General features: G+C 37.0%; 1 protein-coding gene across 2 annotated transcripts in view; it reads left to right on the forward strand.

Moving 5' to 3' along the window:
* The window catches only part of lzts2a (leucine zipper, putative tumor suppressor 2a), a 61,971-nt gene that overhangs the window by 16,010 nt on the left and 21,861 nt on the right, over positions 1-24,100 (forward strand). Inside the window, exon 2 of one of the 2 annotated variants that reach the window (XM_081350831.1) lies at positions 9,430-9,547. The gene's annotated coding sequence lies outside the window, so the exon portion shown is untranslated. Of the gene's footprint in view, positions 1-9,429; positions 9,548-22,018; positions 22,156-24,100 lie in introns of those variants that run through there. The other variant, XM_081350832.1, reaches the window with a different exon arrangement.

Consider the following 24,100-nt stretch of genomic DNA (forward strand, 5'->3'; position numbering starts at 1 on the left):
CTGTATTAATGACATCTAATTAATTAATATAATTTATCTTTGTTAAAGCGATTTTCTCTTTCTCTTTTCTTGTTTGATTAACATTGGTGACACACAGCTGCAAGTATATTAGGCTGCTGTCACTTTAAGATGAATGCACGGATCCAATATAATGATACGCATCCGTTTTCTTTCTCAGTTGTTTACAACACACAACCGACCGTGCACGTGCCCGTTCAAGCTCAAAAGAAGAGAAAGAGGTCTAAAGAGGCTCGTGCGCGCACAGAAAACAGCGTGCGAGTTACAGTCGTCTTGCGCTTGATGTTTAAACTGACAGGGCTTAAAAACACATGCAAATGATCAGCTTTCACTCAATGATGGTTAAACTTTGCAGTTAATCCACCAATCACATGCGTTCTGAACTGGAGCCGATCAACTACGATCACTTGACATTGCACATCCTGCGATGTGAACGCGCACATCGCGATGTCGATGCTAAAACAATATATTGTGCAGCCCTACTAATATATGTTCTGCAGGCTGTCCTCGTCTGTCCCCATTTGTTTCTGTGTGACTCAACACATTTTATTCCAGATTTCAGTTCCAGCAAACTATTAAACGGCTACAGAAAATATCAATAAAAGATCTGTGTAACTGATGGGTTTGGGCCTGTTTGCTCACTCCCTCTGATTCTCAGAATGAGTTGAGAGAAAGAAGGAATTTGAGAGTGCTGGATGGAGAGAGTAAGAATGGAGAGGGAAGATGGAATTTGAGAGAAATTTATCCTAGGGTTATCCGACAGGCAGAGACGCTATGAGAAGCTCCTCTCTTTTGAAGTTTTTTTTAAAGCATTTTTGAGTCTTTCTGCCTCATCAAGAATGATGTTGAAGGCTAACTGAGGAATTTCTGGAGTAGCATAGAGAAGAAAAAAAAAATCCTCCTAGACCCTTCACAGTTTTTCCACACAATTGTTATAAAACTTCATTGCTCTCGTGTCCTTCCTTTAGAGCTGTCTTTAGCGCTCCAACTTCTTACAATGGAGTTGTTTGGTGTCACATGATGGTATGATGCAGCTAGTTATTATTATTAATTAAACTTTGCCACTAATAAAAACAGTCTGCACTGAGATGCCCCTACAGTTATAGTCTCTCATTCCCAGTTGTGTTCCCTCTGGTGGTCTGAGGCTGAACTGCTATTTTTACTTCTATTTCAGAATCTGAATCCTTTGGAAGATTTAGATGTGCTGAGTGATTGTAAAAATATGTGGGAATTTGTACTTATCTGAATAATTATATGCTTACCTTGTTTCAGCCAGGGTTATTATATTTAACTAAAACTAAAAATATTATTAAAAAATTGTTTAAAAATAAACCAACTGAAATAAACCAACTAAAATAAAATATAAAAAACATTTTTAACTTGATGTACTAAAATAATAAAAACTAAAATTTTATAAATTAAATTAAAATAATAAAAACTATATAGACATAATAAAAAACTAATAAAATGACAAAAAACTAAATTAGTAAAACTTAAAAAAAAATCATATTAATATTAATTAAAACTATAATTTTATCTTGATGAACTTAAATAACAATTAAAATGCTTTGATTTGTAACTAAAATTTGGATGATTTTGCATATATTCTTTCTCCTCTATGGTATGATTATAATATTTGACAATTGAATATATTGTCAACACTTTTTATAATCAATATTATTATTTTTTTTCTGTTCTCTTGTGTCCTGTTGTCTTGTGCGGATATTTGCCTTTTTTTGCTTGTGAAAATGAGCACTTTAGGATGCATAAAACATAGTCACTTAGTGTTTTTTCTTGCTGTTACATATTTGATCTGTACCATCCTTTTACAGTCTCTCAAAACTCCTTCTTCCCTCACAGAGTGAACGCTAAACTGTGTCCTCTCTGGGGTTGTTCTAGCTTGAGTGTTGTCTGCCAACAAATCAAACTGAAAAAGTCATAAATTGAAGCAGCAAATCATCTTTTATGCATGTGTGCTTGCACAGTGAACATAGTGGAAACTAGGACAGTCAGCAGAGCATTAGGACAACAAAGCTGCTTTTATTTTCCTGGAAAACAATGCTAGCACTGACAGAAAATGAAGAGATTTACTGCTTTCACTTATCAAACAGGATATAGGGCAAGAATTGCATTACGAATTACTGCAATATTTTTATTCTAGTTGTTTTGAGACCACAAATAGTCCTGAGTGAGCAGGACCGAGATGAGAAATCTCTCGGTTGGTGTTATGTAACTCTCTCTCTCAGGCAGCTGCGTCCTTCATGCTTAAATCGCAGTTGTCTTGTGAGGTGTCTCTGCAGTGATGATGTTGAATATGAAAGGACAGAGAGAGCTATGCTGGTGGATGCCTCCATGGTCACAATACTATATCCAGTCCATTAGGAACTAAAGTATAACAGCAGATGTACAGCAGTGAGAAAAACTGTGTTTAGTTGTCAGGATCCTGACATTTAGAGTCTTTGTTGGAGGTTTGTATGCGTCTTAAACACAGAAGCGGCAGATGAGCATCACTCACATCAGAGCTGAGCTCTCGTGACCTTGAGGTGTCTCTGAGATGATTGAAGACGCTGTGTGACTTTGACGTCACTGGCACTGTTGTTAGACCCATTACACCCGCCTAATGACAGTCATGGAGATTAACAACATTCATCAACTGCAGAGGGGCGTTTGGTTACTGATACAGCTTGCTACGGTCATAATCCAGAGTTTCAGGATCCCCTCCCCCCTCCCCCCCCATTTCATTCTCAATTAGTTAGGCCTGTGCTCTTATAGTGTAACATTTACAAAACTGGCCAGAAGTTTTTGTTTCTTTAAGCCTTCCTTTCTAAGGCTACGTTTACACGGAAACGATCTGAAGAGAAAACGCAAAAGTGATCACTTTTTATTCTGCGTTTAGACGAGCGTTATGGGGGGGAAATCTGCGTGCATATGGTGACGCAAAAGTGTGTGAAATTCAATGTAGTATGCACTCCAGGCGGCTAGGTGGCAATGTGAAGCACTGATCGGTGCCTTCACTGTCTAGCAGACTTTTGCGTTTTTACTGTTTAGACGGGAACGCGACGGTGGAGCGTTTTTAAGATTTCCACTCTGGAGGGTGGGTTCACTTTTTTGCGGTTTTAAGCCCCAAAAACGCCGTCGCCGTCTAAACGAAAGGCACATCTGATAAAATATTTTTACGTTTTCACCCGCGAGCGTTCTCGTGTAAACAGGGCCTAAGTGCGTGACAACGATGAACTAAAAACGGAAACGTTTTTCCTTCGCGTTTTTCACGTACAGACGAGAATGTTGTCAAAACGATCCCCGTTCACACTGATCCGAGAAAACGACCTAAACCGCTGTATTATGCTGCCAGGCCAGTAGATGGCGATGTCCCTTTCTAAAGAAACACGACGCTCCTGTAGACTGAACACGTAATACGCGTGCGCATGACATCATGACTGTTTTCTCAAATTCTTGTTTTTGTAGTTTACACGGAGGCAATAAAAGTAACGTTTTCAAAACGTTTTGAAACCCGTTATAAAAAAATTGCGTTTTCAGGCCCCCAAAACGCCATTGTCATGTAAAGGAATGACCAAAACGCATAAAAAGTTTTCAGTTTTTAGTTGAAAATGGTGAAATGTAAACGGCCCCTAAAACCAAAGCTGCATTTATTTCATCTAAAATATAGTAAATTAAAAGATAATTTTAAAATCATGTGTATTTGCATAATTGCATCATATGTATCATGCATTTGCACCATTACTCCAGTCTTCAGTGTCACATGATCCTTCAGAAATCATTCTAATATACTCAAGAACTATTTCTTGTTGTTGAAAACAGTCAGCAAACTCAGGTCGGCCAAAGAGCTACCGCGCTCAGTGTTGTTGTCAAATTGTTGTACCCTATTGGGTTTCCAGACAAACCTTCATGTGTGATTTGTAGGCCTGCATTATGAATCCACTTTCTGCTGGAGTGCATCTGCATTTACACATTTGTCAGATGCTTTTATCCAAAGTGAATCAAACCCATGACCTTGGATTATGGTACTGACACACTGAACCTAAGACTGACTTGTGTTCGGATCAGAAGAGGGTTCTTATGAAAGGGCTTTGAGATGAGATCTTGATTAGAGAATATAGGACGATACAGACGGGGAGCAAAGCAGGTGAATTATGAGTTCAGGCTCTTTTAAGCCCATGAGAGTATCCTGTCTCTGAACCAAATCACAAGGCTGCAGTCAGAGGTCAGCAAATGTGGCTCAGTTGTTTTTTTTTTTTTTTGTTAGTTGTTAGTAAAATTAAAACGCTAATGCCATCCCAAATCTCAGAAGCAGAGCGAGCTCGACAGTAATCCGATCTTCCATGACAGAAATAAATAACAGCACAAATCCACAGTCCAATTTTTCCTAATACCTGAAACAGGTTCTAGACTTTTAGCACCCACATTTCTTATTGTATTTATCACATATACAGTTGTGTCCTAAAGTCTAAAAACCCTAGTAAAAATGCCTGTTTTGCTTTCCTTTCCAAATGAGTACAAAATTATTAATTATAAAGTTATTTAATAAGCATAACTATTTCATGAAAAGTCACTGTAAAAGGTTCCAGTTTAGTTTACTTAGTTTTGTTGTGCCCACAACATTAACTTAATATCACATGTTGAGGCCACAATATTTGAACCTGTGGCAAAGTGATGATATTTTGTGGCCACAAGTTTATTTTGTCAAGGTAATGACATCTTTATGCCATATCCATGTGATGTGAAGTTGTGGCCTCAAGATCCCAAGTTAAGGGGAACGAGATCTGTTTATTGTGGCAAATAATTTAACCTGTGTGATCTGGGATAACCTGTGATGATCAAAAATGGATTATATCGGATATTATAATTATTATTTTATATTATAATGTATAGATACCTTGTGATAGTATTCATATAGTAGCCTATATGTTAAAATTATTCATCCCATACCAAAGTCTTTTAAAGCCATTCACTGATTGTCTTTTTTTGTTTAATATTTGTACATTTTATATGGTTATTTTACCCTTCGTTTTATATTTCTCATTACCTAATGAACAACGCATTATCTGACAATTGAATCACAATGACATAAGGATGTTACCTCAACAAAATGATCTCATGGCCACCTTATGGTTCTCAAAAGTTATTAATACCTCGCTGTATAATCATGTTTTTCCTCTTTTCATATCCTATAGCCTAACTAAAGACATAGAATTGAAAGTTATGACTAGTAGCAGTCTGGACTCATTGAAGTTTAAATCCCTCAGGTCACTTTAATTAAGGCCAATCTGTGACCCCAGGCCGCTTCGCTCCATGTGTGGATGCCTCATAACTCCCAGTCCATGTATTACAAGTTCAGAATCATCAGCATCTGTGTTATGGTGCGCGGCTGGCGTTGTATTGTCCTGCTGTGTATCCATACGCATGGTTCTCAGGGATGGGAAAATGATGAGAGACATTGAGCTGCGTTCCCGTCTGGAAGGAGGGATGATGGGGTCAGAGAGGAGGTGGAGGAGAAAAGTGGATTGATTGAGTCCCTGACGCTTGGCCCTCGCCATCTGTCACCCTGCAGGCGCTCTCTTTTTCTCGCTGAGCGCAGAATGGGTCAGATACACATTTACCTCAGCTAACAGTTGCATACGGGAGCAGGTGCAGAACAGACAGTGTAAGGTTAATAGTAAATGTCTTTACTGGATAGTTTGCCTACAAATAAAAACAGGGTAACACTTTATTTTAATGTGTCCTTGTTACACACGTTACATGTATTTACTATAGTAATAACTCTAAATTATGCATAATTACATGCAATTAACCCTCAACCAAATCCTGATCCTACCCTAACCTTATAGTAAGTACATGTAGTTAATTATTATTACTCAGTACTTAAATCTATAATTACACTGTAACAGGGACACATTAAAATAAAGTGTAACCAAAAATTGTCATCATTTACTAAACCTCATAGTGAAACACTTTTTTTTTTATTAGCATAGAACTTAAAAATTCTCTACAGTAGCAAAATATCCACTTTTACGTATAATGAAAGTGGATGGTGACCAGTAGCTCTCAAGCTCCAAAAAGGTCAAATGCCCTTGTACCATCTGCTCTAGCACTCCTGGTGCATTTGCAATTCGTTAACAGTATTTACATGAAGCAGGAAGTAGGACACTTAATATTCAGTACACAGGAAAATGGAGATCTGCATCTTAAAGTAGTGCAGAAGGCAAGATTTTTAGTTAATAATATCCTAAATTTCATAGAGTACATTTTTATATAATGAATTCATTGCCGAATGTTCTGACAAGCATTTATGGTCAACTAAAATATACTTTATACTTTTGTAATGATGAAGTTGCACTTTTAGTACATTTAAAATAATAATTTTAAATGTATTAATTACATTACTTTTAAATGTAATAACTAATAACACAATACAGTTAATATTATAGTACTTTAAAGAACTTTACTAAAGTACTCAAGTACTTTAGTAATTTATGGCTCGTTTCCACTGAGCGGTACGGTACGGTACGGTACGGTTCGGGTCTGTTAACCATGATCTGGCTAGCGTTTCCACTGCCAACAGTACCCTTACTTGATAGGCGTGGTGTTTCGATCGACGTCCCGGGAAACATGAGCGCCGAGCGCCCGCTGATCGCATGGATCTCACAACCGGGGAAAAAAAAAAAATCTTTATAAATAAACCACAGATTTGAGCTTTAAACAACTACATTCTCGCCTGAAAAACTCTTAAAATTACATTTCGTGACACAGTAACAGTAGTATTATATTAAACTATATAAAAAAAATGGCGCTTCTTATGTTGTCATTCCCCTTGTAGCATGCGCAAGTGACGATTCTCTGTCAACCAGTCAACGTCCTGCAGTGAGTCTAGCTCCACCTTTTAGTACCGTACCACTGTGCTAGGTACCCCAATGGAAGGGTACCTAAAAAGTGGTACGGTACGGTTCGGCATTTTGGTACCATTCACAACTCTTGATAGTGGAAACGCAAATAAATGCGTACCGTTCCGTACCGTACCGTACCGTACCGTACCGCTCAGTGGAAACGAGCCATTAGAGGTCAGCACATAAAGGATTTTTACTTAAGTGTCCTTAAACTATACTTTCTTTAAGTACACTTAAGAGGCCTTTTATTTAATTACTGTATTATCTACAAGTACAGCTTTTTTGAATATTTAAAGTACACTAAAAATGCACATTCACTATAATCATGCACGCTTTTTTTCACAAGGAATGAACATCATGACACATTGTGACAGTCTCATTGTAATCAACTATCTCCAGTCAGGCAGATGTTCTGCTGTCTGATCCTCTGTATCTTGTATCAAATGTAATTGAGTTCTGAAAGTAATCAGCGCCTTTATTGTCAAGAACTAGAGCCTGTTTTTCAGACGGAAATGAAAGCTATATCAGCTTGAATGGTAGTACAGCAACTTGAAACCAAAGAGCTGTGCCAATTAACAGGCTTATGTTTATCTCCGACAGGCCAGTTGAGGTCATGGCAAAATCAATGGGCCATATTGTATCAGTTTGCAGACAGTGGCTCAGTGATTAATTACTGCACAACGTTTTTATGTTTCTGTGTGGCCGATAAGGGAGAGGAGGAGCATATGAGTCAGAATAAAACTTATTGTGTTGTACAGGGTTTGGGAGTAACTAAATAGAAGTAATGGCGCTATTCAATTTTCAGTAGCATGACAGTAGTTTTCAAAAGTCTCATTGTGTTGCACACACAAATAATCATGCAGACTCTCCTGAACTGTTCTGTCTCTCAGAGAAGGGGTTTGCTTTGGTCTTCTTTTTTACAGAAAAATATTTAGTTATATGTTGTCATTCATTCATGTTTTTAAGATAATCGATAATTATCTAAATTATAGGTATACACTATACCGTTCAAACGTTTGGACTTTCAAAGATTCCTGAAAAAAATGCATCACGTTTCCCACAAAAATATGAACTGTTTTCAACATTATTAATAATAAGAAATGTTTCTTGAGCAGCAGATTTCTGAAGGATCATGTGACACTGAAGACTGGAGTAATGTTGCTGAAAATTCAGTTTTGCATCACAAGAATAAATGACATTTTAAAGTATATTATAAGAAGTTATTTTTAATTGTAATCGAATTTCACGGTTTAACTACTGTATATACTAAATGCAGCCTCAATAAGCATTAGAGACATTAAAAAATCTTACCGACTCAAAATTTTATTTATTTATTTAGTGACACGGAAGTCCACAGTTGTTTAATGTATTTCTTAGAAGATTTTGCCCTCTTCTAACTTCATTTTGCTACAACTTTTATTAGTAACTTGTAGTAAAAACATGTAGCTCAGAAAGATTTTCCAGAACACTAGTGTTGTGTGTGTTATGCTAAATGTCGTAGACCTCCATTCACCCCCTTTATTTTCCCAGTCGCTCCCCCTTTCTGTGAAGCAGACAGGATCAGGCACGTGTGAACCTCCGTTTCCCCTCTCCTCTCCACGTGTGTGTGTGTGTGTGTGTGAGTGTGTGTAGATGTGACCCAATTTAAAAGTGGTAGCACACACTAGATGAGACTGATAACCGAAGAGAAGAGATAACCACAGACACATTCCTCTCGAATCTCCTCTTCATTCTTCACTGGTTTTATTAAACGCAGAGTAAATAGTGACTAGCATTCCTGACTAAGTGTATAAGGGAATGGAGAGAGGAAAGACCCTGCAGATTTTGCACACTTTAAAAAGGTTACATTAAACTTTGTTTCATTCATGCACTTCTGAACATGGCAGAGTGGAAACATAAGAATATGTACATTCACATATGATCCACACAGACACTGAAACTAATGTATTCATTTACTTCCAAATTCAGGATGTCTATAAAGTACTGAGTCAAAATGGCTGTTAAGTTTTTAGTTGTTTTTTATGGTTTCTCACACAGAGGTAATGTTGGTTGGTATCCAGTGGGGGGCAGTGTGCTCTTCCACTCGTCAGAAATAACGTGCTGAGTAGATATTTTATTTTTAGGAACTTAAAACTTTCACAGATTATAATGTACCTGGCAAATTATGATCTCTCCTGGCTCTATGTCCATCGAGACCCATGTGAACTCACTGATGGGCCAAAGAGAAAGAAAGCCATGACCTTATCATGCTTTCATGGTAACATAATAACAGGCTTTTCACCTTTACACCCTGCAACTAATACTCCATAGCAGGTGTGTGACGTACAGTATGCATACTTGAACTCTTTCGTCTTGACGGTAAAGATGGTAGAGGCTCTCGTGGCATTCTCTACTTTCTTATTGTATTAAATAGACTTTTGGAACTTTTCTAATAATAATTGTGAATTTTTCCATGTTTTGCATTTTTCTGAATTTCACCTAACCCCAGTATGTGTGGCTATCCCTGCAGGTGTGTGTGTGTGTGAGTGGAGGTGGACGCTGCGGTGGGACTCTGGGCATGTGTAAAGTCTCCATCAGTTCTGGATCTCTGCATCTTTTAGGAGCCCCTCTCTGGGCCTCTGTGCAAGGTAAGACATGTGATGAGTCCCTGTACGTCTCTCTATCCTCCCTGTCAGTACTGGAGAAACAGACATGACACATGGAATTGATTTCCATCATTCATTTAGCCTAGGCATTCAGAACAAGCAGGCTTTAATGTACTCGGCCATTAGTGTCATAACTTTTACCCCTCACTGTGTTAGTTTTAATTAGACTCAGTTAATTAAAGACACTAAAAGCTAATGATCTGTAAAGCATGATGAAAATGCACTCAGGATTTCTTAAATCAAGGTTGAAGGATCTGAAAAGTGAAAGGAATGCATTGTAAATCTGATCCGCCTTGCTCATGAATATTAATTAGGTGACAGTAGTCATACTAGGTAGCCCTGCCCACACAGAAATCTCCTTGGAATGGAGTACCTCTCCTCATGTTTATCAAATACTACTTGTGTTAATTCGTTTCTTAGTTTGCTTACTCCTTTTGGTTAAATTGTGGCCACGATTTAACTAAATTAAAATGGAGGAATGAATTTGTACAATCTGGCGAATTAGTCACCTACAGTTTGTTTCCTCGTTTTAGTTACATTCTGGCTACGATTTAACAAAATTACAAGTCGTGGGAAGGAATTCTTAATTCATCGTCACAATATCTATTTTTTTCCAAGTCATGTGGCATCTAGGGTGAGTAGAAGAAGCGTGCAAAAGACCACTTGTCCACAAACTGTTATCAGCACAATGGTCTCTACAATCTATTAAAGTCCGCGTGAACCCGAAGTTGCAAATGACTTTACTCCAGTGTTGTGATGTATTTCCCAGTGAAAAGGAATATTGAACAGAGGGCAGGGTTTTACTCTAGCGCTCCTCCTCTCCATCTCTCACTCATAGCAGACTAACGGTTTGAGGGGATGGTTAAGCGTTTCCCAACCCAAGCCTTCAAACCTACATCATCAGCCATTCCAGACCGGAAGTAACTTTTCAGACTTTGATTAAAGATTACGACGGCAAACAATTTTTTTCTGTGTATTAACTTGCACAGAATAATTTTTCACCACAAGACTAGTAATATGCGCTAACAAAGTAAATAGGGTCAATTTTGCTTTCAGTTGGACTTTAAGGTTTAGCCGTGATTTGCAGCGATGGGAGTGATTTAAAGGGGTCATATAATGCCATTTTTGTACAAGCTAATATGATTCTTTAGGGTCTAAATTAAAAGTTTGTAATATACTTTAATTAAAAATTCTCATTAGTATTGTAAGAAAACACTCATTTTACCTGGTCAAAAACAGCTCTGTTTTCAGCACGCCGTTTAAGTGCATGTGTCTTTAAATGATAATGAGCTTTGCTCACCCCGCCCCTCTGTTCTGTGCGTACACCGTTTGTAACACAATAACCATAACGCGTTGTTCATTATAAACGTGGGATTATGAATTATATTGATAACGTCGTACATAGAAAACATGCCATAATGTACCCTGAGTGTAAAAATAGCCGCATTCATCGTGAAGCGTGCAGCAAGCGATTTGCAAAGATTAATATAAATATTAATATAAAGGTTAATAAAACGTTACACTCACTTCAGTTCTTCTGGAGGTGCAGCAGGAACACGAATAGTTGGTACTGATCCTTTTTTCAGGAGCAGCTTCTCAGCAAAACCAGCTTTATACTGATCCTCGTTTATAAAGCAGTCTGGTGTGTGAAATGATTCGTGCAAACATGAAAGCATTGACGTTGATCGTGGGGAATATTCCCTTCGAAAACAAACTCAGCCACTGCTGAGTTTTTAGAAACATCAAAATGACTGCTGTGTTCCTTATTACACCCAAGAACAGAACACCACAATCGCTTAGAAGCCATTCTGCTAATAGACAGTGCTCCAGTGAGTATCAAAAATGACGTGCGGACTATGATGACAGACAGCTCGCTCACGAGCGAGGGCGGGACTGTGTTGAAACGCTGCTGTCAATCACAAATCGTGGGAGGGGCGTCCGACCGTGTGACGTCACTAGGTCGAACGGCTTGATTTTAGAGATTGGAAAACATATAAGGAGATAAAAAAAAACCACTGGATGGATTTTTATAATTTTATGATGGTTGTGTACAGGCACTGCCAACACACATTTCAGTACAATCAACTTGTAAAAGTGCATGTACCATTATATGACCCCTTTAAAGCCATATAAATACAATGAGAACACTGCAAAAACATGTTCAATGACACATTCTTTGAAAACAATAGCAAGTGTTGTTAGTAAATTCATTAGATATTTAGGAATATATATATATATATATATATATATATATATATATATATATATATATATATATACTGGATACTGTATGTAAGGAAGCCTTGTTTGCTGAAATCACATGACTTTGTCTGATTCTAAACAAGTGATTTGTAAAGGTGTCAAAGCTTTGTGTTTCGAACACACTCTTCACTAGTGTTTTGTGACGGATGGATCTTGTCGCACAGCTTTTCAGTGTGTATAGAAAAATTGCAGCTTGTTGGAATTTTGTCAGGTGAACCCTGGTAGCAGCAAATCTGCAGTATGAAAAAAAAAAGAGTGACTGCTTTAAATCTGGTGAAAGCATCTAAGATAAACATAACAAAAACGTGCAAAAAATTGTGTTAGTGAAAATTGTACAAGCATCAGCAGAGTTGTACTCAGTGGGAACAAGCATTTCCTCGCTGTCACGGCTGATTATCGCATCTGCAGGAGTCTGGACATTGATTAATGGTGTGAATATGTGTCTGGCGGAGTTTTTTACCCCACAGGGACATTTCAATAAAGGTTCCATCCAGCACTTTGAAGTGTATTTTGTAAGGGGGTCAGGTTCTTGATGGATGACCAATGCGGAGTGTGACAGTGGGATGGATACTGGCCGACCTGAGTCAGAGGGCAGGGAATTATTAGGATGGGATTTATTGTTTTCATGGAGGAAAAACTGATTACAGAGGTAATGAACAGATTAACAAAAATGCCATGTTTTTTAAACCATGGTATCATGGTAGTGGTGGTTAAAATGGTTCAAATCTGATTACCCCGCCCTTACTAGACAACATTTTTGGTTCCTTTGCAAGTGTTTACAGGAGCATGCTGTTCATTTGATTGCAGATTTGGCCCCTTTGGCCTGACTCATCTGGTTAGTTTGCAGTAGAGCTAGAGCACATGACTGGCAGTTCTTCAAGACTTTGTTTCGTGTGTGTGTGTGTGTGTGTGTGTGTGTGTATGTGTGTGTGTGTGTGTGTGTGTGTGGTCTAGCAGCTGCTCTGACCCTGCAGCTCTCAATCTATGCTCACACTCATCTTAGCAGCTGTCTGTTTTCTTCAGGAGATCGACCCCTGCTCTATCTCTTCCTCTCTGTGGTGGAAATGGCATCTGAGGCCTAGTTACTGAACAGACTTTTGTAAGGATAATATCCAGAGATACTAGAAGGGTTTCTTATTAGAACTGAGGTGATTTGATTCTAACGATAAAAACGTTATGACATTATTTCCATGTCAGTAAGATATTTAAATGTTTTTTAAAATACAGTAAAAACAGTAATATTGTGAAATATTACTACAATTTATAATAACTGTTTTCTATTTGAATAGATTTCCAAATGTAATTTATTCCTTTGATTGCAAATCTGAATATTCATTAGCCATCACTCCAGTCTTCGGTGTAACATGATCCATCAGAAATCATCCTAAATCTAATATGCTGATTTGGTGCTCAAGAAATATTTCTTATTATTATCAATGTTGAACACTGTTGTGCTGCTTAATATTTCAGTGGAAACAGTGATATGTAAAAGACAAATATATATAGCAACATTTTCCAGTAATGAGAAAAATCCTTTACTGTCAATATTGTCCATATCTTGAAGTTATTTAATTTAATTTTGGGGTGAAATGTTACATGGACATGGATTTTCTCAGACAGGCTGTTATTTGTGTTTATGAGTCTCATCAAACCATGTCGTTCTCATGGCCCTCTCTTGATGCCAGTGGAACATAAACAGCGAGCATGCTGTGAGTTAATGGGAAATGAATGAGAAGACAGGCCAAGTAAAGCGTCTCTGACACATTGCCTGCTCCCACCTCTCTCCTGCTAAGATTTACTGTGGAAGAGTATAGGCCAGCCCTGAGATTTGTGTGTTCACAGTTTAACAGACGCCACACGTTACCCCTTTTCCTCTGTCCTATTAAACCAGAGCAGTGATTGTGTCCCTCTGTGATTTGTAACCTTTTTCTCCTGAATGGCACGAAGAATTCTTCAGATGTCCCACTGCCCTCTGAACACCCCCCCCCCCTCCCCCTCCAAAGACTGATGAATCACTTTTGTTTAGTTATGGGAAATAACTGTCTGTGTGAAACATCTTTCAATGCTTATGTTAGCAACTCTCCCATAGCAAAAACGACTAACTCTGCAATATACAGCCTGTAGCTGTTAAATTCTTTTGTAGAAATCTATTATTCTTTCTATTCTCTGTTAAAGTGTGCTGAGGCATGTCTAACCCCATATGGACTCACAGCAATGATCTTCAGATCAAAGCTTATGTAAAACACTGTAAAAATGTTTTCATTTTGCTATGGCCACTGATTTGAAGACATTATCTTCGTTGTCCATGTGATCTTTGCTAATTGTGATGTTATATTTAATGTTTCCACCGGTGTTCACGTCGTGACTGAGACCACAACCCCCTGCACTATTTTAAAACACTGGTCTTTCGACCTTTAACCTCACTTGACCCTTGACACTCATAAAACACCATTAATAGTGTTTCACGGCTGGTGTTAGGAACAGGTGTGTTTCAGATATCTCTCTCTTAATTTTTCTCTCATTATTTCATTTTCTTTGATGCCAGTGCCCAAAAGAAAAATATGTTTTTTTTTTTATTTGAGCAACTCCAAGGTTGCTCTCTCATAGCTAAGGAGCCTTAATGGAGTTCTCAGACTCAGTTATGTGTCATTTACAAATCAACTTTGTGTAATAATAAAAAAGTAATGATAATAATAAAGATAATAATAATAATAATGCATTAACTTTAATAATAATGAAAACAACAAAAATCTTTTTTTACAAAATAAAAAAATATATTTGTATTATTAATAACAATAACAACAACAACATTTATTATTATTATTATTATTATTATTAATATTATTTGATCTTCCAGAAGATAAATATTTGAGTTCATATTGAAATCATTGAATTTTGACTTGGGGATAAAATAATAATAATGCATAATAATAATGATGATAACAATAATCATTTTTAAATTTGTATTAATTATAAAGTTTAAATAAAATAATATATATTTTTAAATAATAATTGTATAATGATAATGATAATGATGATGGATGGATAACATACTCCAGATATTTTAGATATTATCCAAATGCATTTAATAGGCTGGAGGGCTGGCTGTTCATTAATGGGGGAATTCCAAGAATGGAAACTCTCTGAATGGAAAACGAAAGAATAGTCAATGTTCCAAATAACCTGTGAACTCTCAGCAGATTGTGCAGAAGAGTAGAGGTGCATCATGCCCACATGTCCTCCACTCAATGCCCATCTTTTTTTTTTTTTACATGAAGCGTTCTGCAATCCCACTCAACAGAGCACAAAATGGACACAGAGCTCCCTCAGTTCCTCATCCTTCTCCCCTCCCCACATCACCTCAGTGCTCTTATTGCTTTTCCATGGCAGGGAGCAGAGCAGTAAAAGTAGATTGGTTTGCAATGCTCAAACCTGCTGGCAGCTTCACACATACAGTTTCATTACACTCCATTCATTACAGTGTTCAGGCCAGGCCTCTGTATTTGCTTATGAAATCTCTTTGTGTGTCTGTGACATTTCTGGCACTGTAAGTGTTGATGTACTAAATTAAGTGCTGGGTAGATTACTTACAATTTGTAGTCCATTACTGAATACAAATTACATGATGAAAACTGTAGTTATTAACATAATCATAACATAAACATAAACATTAATCGAATGTAATCGGACTACTTTTAGATTACTTTTGGCCTAACTTTTAGCCTTAACTTGTTTATCACAGATTTGAATTGGATAATCTTGTACTACAGTGATATAAAAATACAAATAGAACAAAAAATGATGTTGAAAATTTGTCATCAACAAAAATGAAGTGCATTAAACATTATATTAGGTCAGGGTTTCCCTAACTGGGTTTTGCAAAGGAACTGCAAGGGGTTTGATGAAAAGGTAATAATTATTTAAACCATACATTTTTTTTAAATAAAAACAATCATCACAAAACACATAAAAGATTAAATATTTTATTTGTTATGCTTCGTGGCCTCTGACTTTTGTAATGCCACAAAACTAAGAGACTTTCTGTACATATCGAACCAATAGGCTGTTTTAGAAAGGACCATTTAAAAGATAAAAAATTATAATTAGTGAGAATAAATAAATAATGAATAATTTACCACCATTTTGTGAACGTTAAGAAAATCATGTAATCAATAAAACTGTAACTAGTCTGATTATGAGTATTTTAAAAAAAGTATGTAAATTGTGGAATCTGATAATGTAATCAGATTATATATAATCTAGTACTACCCAGCACTGACTATGAATGTGTGTTTCTGTCACTGATGGTGTGTACTGTACATGTGGAGAGTGTATGGGATGTGTAATGAAAGCAGATGTGTTTGGCATAAGCTCAATGCTTTGTGATGGAGCCCTGTGATCCTGGGGGGTCTGAGCTCAGGGCTTGGTCTATATACACAATCCCAGATTTGATATACTTCTCTGAACCCATGATGTTCTTATGTAATCTGCCTCCAGCAGCAGGTAATCAAAGATTAGTGTGCATTCCACACTGCGATCTTTGATCATTTAGATGATAAAACACATTTTCCCTCTGCTTAAAAGTGTTGATGGTGTCAACATGCTCCTCTCATGCCATCAGAGTCTTAGACCTCATCAGGAATAGCAAAGATTCAATGGGATCCATGCACTGGACCAACATGCATTTTGTCATTTGTTCCACATTAGGAGGCCCAGGTGCAATCCATTAAAATACATTTTCAGGCTGATTTTCAAAAATCTGTAGGATTATGAACGTGAAACTTCATTGGAAACCGAGTTTGCTTCCAAAAGTAACACATATTTGAAACAAACAAACAAACAAAATACAGTTCAAAAGTTTGGTGTCTACAATATATATATATATATATATATATATATATATATATATATATATATATATATATATATATATATATATATATATATATGAAGAGTTCAGATACAAAAGCCTCTAAGTGCCATCTGAAATTTTCTTCTAGAATGATCATTTTTATCAAGCTTGTATATTTAAGTTCAATAATTTCACTTAAATGGCAATGCAAATTGCCTATTAATTGACATTTAAGTGAAATTACTTAACCTTAATATACAAGCTTTATAAAAATGATCATTCTAGAAGAAAATTTCAGATGGCACTTAGAGGCTTTTGCATCTGAACTCTTCATATAATGTTATACCTTTTAAGTTTTGTTTTTGTAAGTATACTTAAAGTGCACATATATGTAAATAGTTAACTATAGGTATGATTTTATGTTCACTTAAAGAAAACTTACAAGTATACTTGCAATAAAAAACTACTGAAGTACTTGTTTACTGAGAGTATACTTCTAAGTGTACTTCTATAAAAAAGTGCTACAAGTATTAGTAGTAGTAATAGTAAACTACTAGTATACTTATAAGTTCACTTGTAGTACAGATGCAGTACAAATGAGAAACGTAGTTGTGCACTTAAAGTTTACTACTGTTACACTTATAGTACACTTAAATGTATAATTTTATATAAAGTGGGCCAATTTAGTCCCAAGCAGTATTGAAATACATTCACAAGTTTACTACCAGTACATTGATTTTAATATACTTACTACATGAAGTATACTTAAAATATACTTGAACATTACTTAAGTATACTTAATATGAACTACAGTATACTACAGTATAAAAGTATACTTCTTTTTTGTAAGAGTAACTTGATCATAAACAAACTTACTGTGAGTCTTCGACAGTACTCTGGAAATTTAATTGGGTTGTGAAACATTGTTTAAATGTGACAAGTGGGTGGAGTGGTCGGTTTCAAAAACTGATGCCAACTATGGTTTAGAGGCAAAGAATGTTATTACATCATGATCAAAGATTACAAAGAGAGACTTTTTTAGGAATAAAGTGCACTAACTGATGAATCATGCCCAGTAAATGCATTTAGAAAGGTTCAGGCTGACTTTAAACATTGTAAAATGTGTTTTTTTCCAGAGCAGTATTATTGCAACTGAAAACAATTAAAATGTCAAATTTTCTGAGTGACCGGTATCTGAATCTGCAGATATCAGTTGAGTTCTACTCATTTTAGCAATGAATCTCACAGAGCCCCCACCACAACCCCATGTCTGGCACTCAACAGTTGTTTTGTGTTTTTGCCCCTTCTTTTCTCTATGTCTCTCCCTCTCTTAGTAGATGAAGGGTCAAGTGTTTTGTTGGAGGTTTTGAGGACCTCTCATTTTGTGTTTCCATCTGCATGTGTGTATGTGCATGCTTGATCAAATCAATGTGTGTGTGTGTGTGTGTGTGTGTGTATGTGGGGGATGGAAAGGGGATTAGGTTCATGTTCAGTCTTTTGTCCTTCACTATCATTAATTTTCTCTCCCTTTCCTAACCAACTCCATTCCGTTCCAGTTCTTCCCCTCTGAATTGAAAAGAGACAGCGGGACTGGGAAGTTTGGGGGGGATTGAGAATTCCCCTTGCCCCCATTCATACTTAATCAAGGCTGTTCATTACCCCGCTAACAACAGCTTTAACCAGTAGAGTACTGGAAGAAACAAAGTTTACTCCCTAGTTCATGTCCAGGGTGTTTTGTAAGCAGTCCAAAAATGACATGATACAAATTTTAGTTTGTAAGAGTAATCTTTTACATTACACATTTCAGCTAATATACTGTAATCAGGCTACTTTTAGATTACTTTTAGATTACGTTAGGATAATCTTGTCCAATATTGATATAAAAGAGAATTCTTTGTTATCAACAACATGAAGTAAATTAAACAAAATATGCTTAATATTCAGCAGGAATAGGCATTAGGAAATGCAGGGGTTTCGTAAATTGATAAAAAGTTAATAATTAATTAAATCTTAAAAGTGTTCAATTAAAAGGAATAAATACAGAAAAATAAAACACTTACTAAAAAATATGAAATATTTTGTTTGTTCATGCTCTGTGGCCTCTCAATCTTCTGTTTAATTATAGACACCTGACTATTGGCTGGTTTGTGTGTGCAATTCCACAAAACTTTCCAGATATAAGCATTTTTTTTTTTTGAAAGGAATATGTAAAAGTTAGAAAAGAAGAATTAGTGAGAGCCAATGAATTCTGAATAATTTACTGCCATTTTTTAATATTAAGTAATTAATATAAAACTGTAGTCTGATTATGAAAACTGAAAATAAGTTACCTAATTACAAGTATTTAATTTTTGGAATCTGATTACATAATCCAGATTACATATTGTCACTGTAGGGTGAAAAAACACTACTTTTCAGGAAATAATTAAACACTGTGTTGTCAAAGTTTATATTGTGGCTTTATGTATGGTCTTGATGTGTCATTACATTATTAACATTTTACCAAAATCAAGCTCAAATGGAGTTTGCCAGACATGTGTGTTTTTTCCGTCATTAGAACGGCCCAACTGAGGCAGTTACATTTTACACAATTTACAGCTTATAAAGTTTATTCTATATGGGCACTCAGTTTTATTCTCTAAATTGGCCAAAATCTCATGTTATAAAATATGAAGTGCAATGGAGATCCAGTGGAGTTACAAGGTTTAGTTACAAGCTGTTTTTAATACTTTTCATCAGTTCAATATTCGCAAAACCCACAGACAGATGTAAAGGGTCCCCAAAAAGAAAATGTGGAGATTTCCGCCTTACAACGACGAAATAATCCGTTACTACCAAGCAAGGTCTGTAAGCATTCGTGCATGTGCTGTCGCTCCAGTATGGAGAATACTGTGGACCGGATGTACTTTGAGATATGTGTGTGCACTGTAGTTGAGAGTATCAAGTTAAGCCTCCCCAGTGAGTATATGTGGAGTGTATGTTCATATGATAACTCCCCTGGAGGGCAAGTGTCCATTAATCACTCAGATGCTCATCTGTTCCTAACGCTTCATTTGCTCTCCTTCCTCCCTGCCTCTCTCTGCCTTTTTCTCTGCCTCTCTCATTCCTCCTTTTCTCCTTTTCACTTCACTCGAGAGTCCCACACTCCCTGTATTTACTGTTCTCTGCGCATGCAGGTTAGGAGTAACACGTCATGCTTCCTTGCTTTTGTTTGGGAATGGCCAGTAAATGAGGGAGTGAAGTGGTAAACGATTGAAAGGGAAGAACCAGTGAATAGGTTTCATTGAAAGGCAACCCTTTAGATAAATGGCTGATTCTTCAAATACAGCATTTCTGTGTCCCAAGGATTGATTTGCATTAGAATGATTTTACTTTTAGGTTACACTGAAACTATTTTGGGATATTTTTGCTACTTTTCAGATGTCTTTTATGTACAGCATATATACACTACAGTAAAAGTTTGGGGCTGTGCACATTTTTTTTATGTTTTTTTAAGAAGTACTTAATACTCACCAAGGCTAAAAAAATACAGTAAAACCGTAATATTGTGAAATATTATTACAATTTACAGTTTTCTGTTTTAATATATTTTAAGAAAAGGTCATTTATTCCTGAATGGAATGGAAAACCAAACCAACAATCATGGTTGACCTCTCATGGACATTGTTAATAGACAAATTAAACTAGTAAAAATGTGACAAGTACATGTAAGTACACAGAGCCAAATGTGTCCATATAGTTAGAAGAAAGGAAAAAAAACACACACACCCAAATGTGGTTTTCTGTTCTTTACCAAGTGTTCTTTTGATCACTTTGCTTGAAATTTTCATTGTGATATCATATGGGACAACAGACCCTTTGTGGTGTGCTTGGTGTGTGTAGTTGTGGTGACAGAGTGTGTTTACTATGCTCTTTCCTATATTAAAGCATTACCAAGGCATGTGGGCATGTGATGAGTCAATGTTTAGAGTGAGTCATGCATTGATGTCCCAGCATGCCTTGAGATTAACGTATATCCCCTAAACAGACGAAGAGTTTGACTAGATTGGAGAGATTTTACCCTAATCCAGTTAGTGGACAACAAACTGTTTATGCACAGCATTTACCTGTGTGTGTGTGTGTGTGTGTGTGTGTGTGTGTGTGTGTGTGTGTGTGTGTGTGTGTGTGTGTGTGTGTGTGTGTGTGTGGTTCAGGTATTCCCTATGAGGTCAAAATGTCCCCACAAAGATGCATTTACGTGTGTGTGTGTGTGTGTGTGTGTGTGTGTCTGTGTGTGTGTGCATTATGGGGTCAAAATGTCCCCACATAGATGCTCTTATAGTATGATATTGGAGAATATGGAGCTCATATTTGAGAAGGAATAAACACCTCAGTTTTATTCAGAAGCCCACACTGAGCAAAACACATGCAATTTGTTGCTGTTGCTGATATGTATATGGTCAAAATGTAAGATGAGATTCAACTTGTAAAGAGATCTGTATAACAGTATAACAAACTACTTACAGAGTGACAGCTGATATTTACAGGCATTTTATGTATCTCCCAATAATATGTCTTAGTAAGATGATATTAAAATGCTTAGTTTTATGATCAAAGCTCTGTAGTCTTAAGTGTAGGGGCAAAATGTATATAATGCAGTTCACTACTATGATGACTGAGAGATATACAAACAAACGTTCCTCAAAAACCTTATTTATCATATTTTACACTTACATTTTAACATGATTCTTCTAAAAAAAATGTCATTAACTAAACCTAAGTGGTTTCAGTCCAGGTAGTGTTCACCTTGAAATATTACTAACAATATATTATATTAACAATATATTCTTAGTCTAAATTCTTTATATTCTAAAAAATCATTAAAGATTTCACAGCAAAAAGGCGTGACTTACGGCCTTAAATTTTAGATTTACTAAAATGCTTTTTTACCTACTAAAAGAATATGAAGTATCAATCAGATACCAGAAGGCATGCAGAATATTGTGTAACTGTTTTTTTTTCCAGCAAAGTTTTGATCATGTTGATAATTTAGAGAGCTTAGAAATAGGATTAAAGCAGCTGCTGAGGGTCAGATTTGAAAACAGGATGACAGTCCTTCCATTTTCCACAGAAAATAGTTGACAGATATGAAGAAAAGGAAAAGGTTGAGGAAAAAGAGAGGGAGTGAGCATGAGGAGGGATTAAATGTGTGTGAGGATGGGGGTAGTGGAGGAGGAAAGGGCCACAGACAAAGTGAGAGAGGGAGGAGGGTTGCAGGAGAAGGGGGCGGTGCTGTGGCGGCAAACAGCAGGGAAAGAGAGGACAGGACAGGACAGAGGAGAAGGGGGTTTCTACCAGAGAAAAGAGAGGAAACTTTGGCATGAGGAGAAGGAGCAGAGAGAAAGAAAGCTAGAGAAAGAGAAGCAGCAGACTGGGATTGTACCTCCAGGACAGACTGGGGGAAGACGCGAGGAGGCAGCCATGCAGAGCACTATGGGTATGTCAGCAACACGACTGTATTTATTACACTCTGAATGCACGAGAGTTCAGATTACCACTGCAGCTCACAAGAGCTTTGAAGTGATGTGAAATGAATGATTAACTTTCTTAAAGCTGATCACACTGGGGTGAGAAGAAGCTCTTTGAAGTTATGGAGCAGTGTAAGTGCTTTCTTCTGAAGAGAGATCTGTGTGAGAACGACTGCATGGCACAAAGTTAATCATAATCTGTTGTTTTGAGGGTAGAGCAAGTTGGCTCTACTGCTCGAAGGGATTTTTATCGTTCTCTCAGAGCATAATAGAGATCTCAGTTATGTTTCATTTAAGGATCAACTTTTTCTATACATGTTTCTGCTGAAATTCCTTCTATATGCAGTTAGAATAAAGAGCTATATGGGAATGTGGACAACAAAAGCTTACATCATTGATGCTGGAAGAATTTGACAAATGTGTGAGTTTATGTTGAGATTTATAACTATTGCAGACTTTGGTATCTTGTTTTTTAGATCTTGTTTTTTTTAAGTCTTTTTTATTGAGACCGTATCTGGGACTCAGTTCACATGTGAGATTATTTGGGGGCTTTTTCTTACAGGAGAAATGTCTAAGAAGCATGAGGCTTAAACAAAAGTCTCCATTTGCTCTCATTTTAATGTCATTCTTGTCCAGGAGACAAGTGAGATATCTTTTGTGTTTTGTTGTTTTCTATAGGTATTTATGTCTGTTGTAAAGAGAGTTTGTTGAGCTGTTGTGTGTGTGTGTGTGTGTGTGTGATAGAGAGAGAGAGAGAGAAAGAGAGAGGCCTTGTGAATTGATTTACAGAACTTGGTTAAGCTGTTTTATCTTTGTTTTGTGGCCGTTGTTGAAAAGCAGTGTTTTGGAAGTACACCCTTAAACATAAAGGTTCTTCATTCGCATATATTGTTCCATGAAGTGGAAAAAGTGCCAAAGTTTCTTTACACTAAGAAAAAATGGTTCTTTTCAGAACTGTGCACTGAAAGGTTATTTGGGGAACCCAAAATGGTTCTTCTGGAATAATGGAGAAAACTCCCTTTTGGAGTTTTTTGTTTGCTTTATTGTGAATTGTGAAGTAAAAAGTTGATGTATGAGCAACTGGCCTAGATTGGAACGTCCAACATACGCACGCACACACACACAAACACACACCCACTCCAATCACTCCTTGCCGAGTGCTTATACAAAGCTTCTTCAAACTAGTCAAACACCACTAAGCTTCTTGCACAGCACGCAGCCTGATCTATTGACATTTCGTTTTTCGAATGAGATGAAGTTTAGATTGAAGCGCCCCCAAGTATATTGAGATTCCCGTTTGTGTTTAAAGTGGATGTGACTCAGCTCGTGGCACATTCTTGCTGAAAAAGCCTGAAATAGAGCGGCCTGTTACTGCGTGTCAGCAGCGTCCAGACTCCACTCCAGATGAGATCACCTAGGGGGGTGGAAAGGTGCTTGCGTCAGTGAGTCGGAAAATAATAGATGAGTTAAATCACTCTCATATGTTACAGGGCTCTGAAATACAGCCTTAGTAAATGCGGTCAGCTCACTGTCTCTGTAAGGACAGAATGTGCCTCACTGTCTAGCTGTGCCTCACAGGTTTAGGTTCTCCAAAAACACCTCGTACCATCTCCTCTCATCACTTTACTGTTTCCATTTATGAGATGCCTTTATGTGCCAAGTATTTATATAAGGCTATAGCTTCCTGCAGACGTATATACAGAGGGAGAGCTCATTACCGTCGAGTCAGTCTCAGCTGACTTCACTGAATCACAACTTTCCATGCCACTCTTTTCCTCTCCGTCTGAGCTTGGCTGGAATCTGTTGGGACAGTGTGTGTATGTCCACATCCTCTTGCGGCTGGTCTCGCTGTGGCGTGTTTGCAAGTTTCACGACCAGCTCCAAGGTTGTCTTTTTTTTTCTGTTTGCGGCTCC

The sequence above is a fragment of the Scardinius erythrophthalmus genome (assembly GCF_964197995.2).
Source record: "Scardinius erythrophthalmus genome assembly, chromosome: 21".
NCBI lineage: Eukaryota > Metazoa > Chordata > Actinopteri > Cypriniformes > Leuciscidae > Scardinius > Scardinius erythrophthalmus.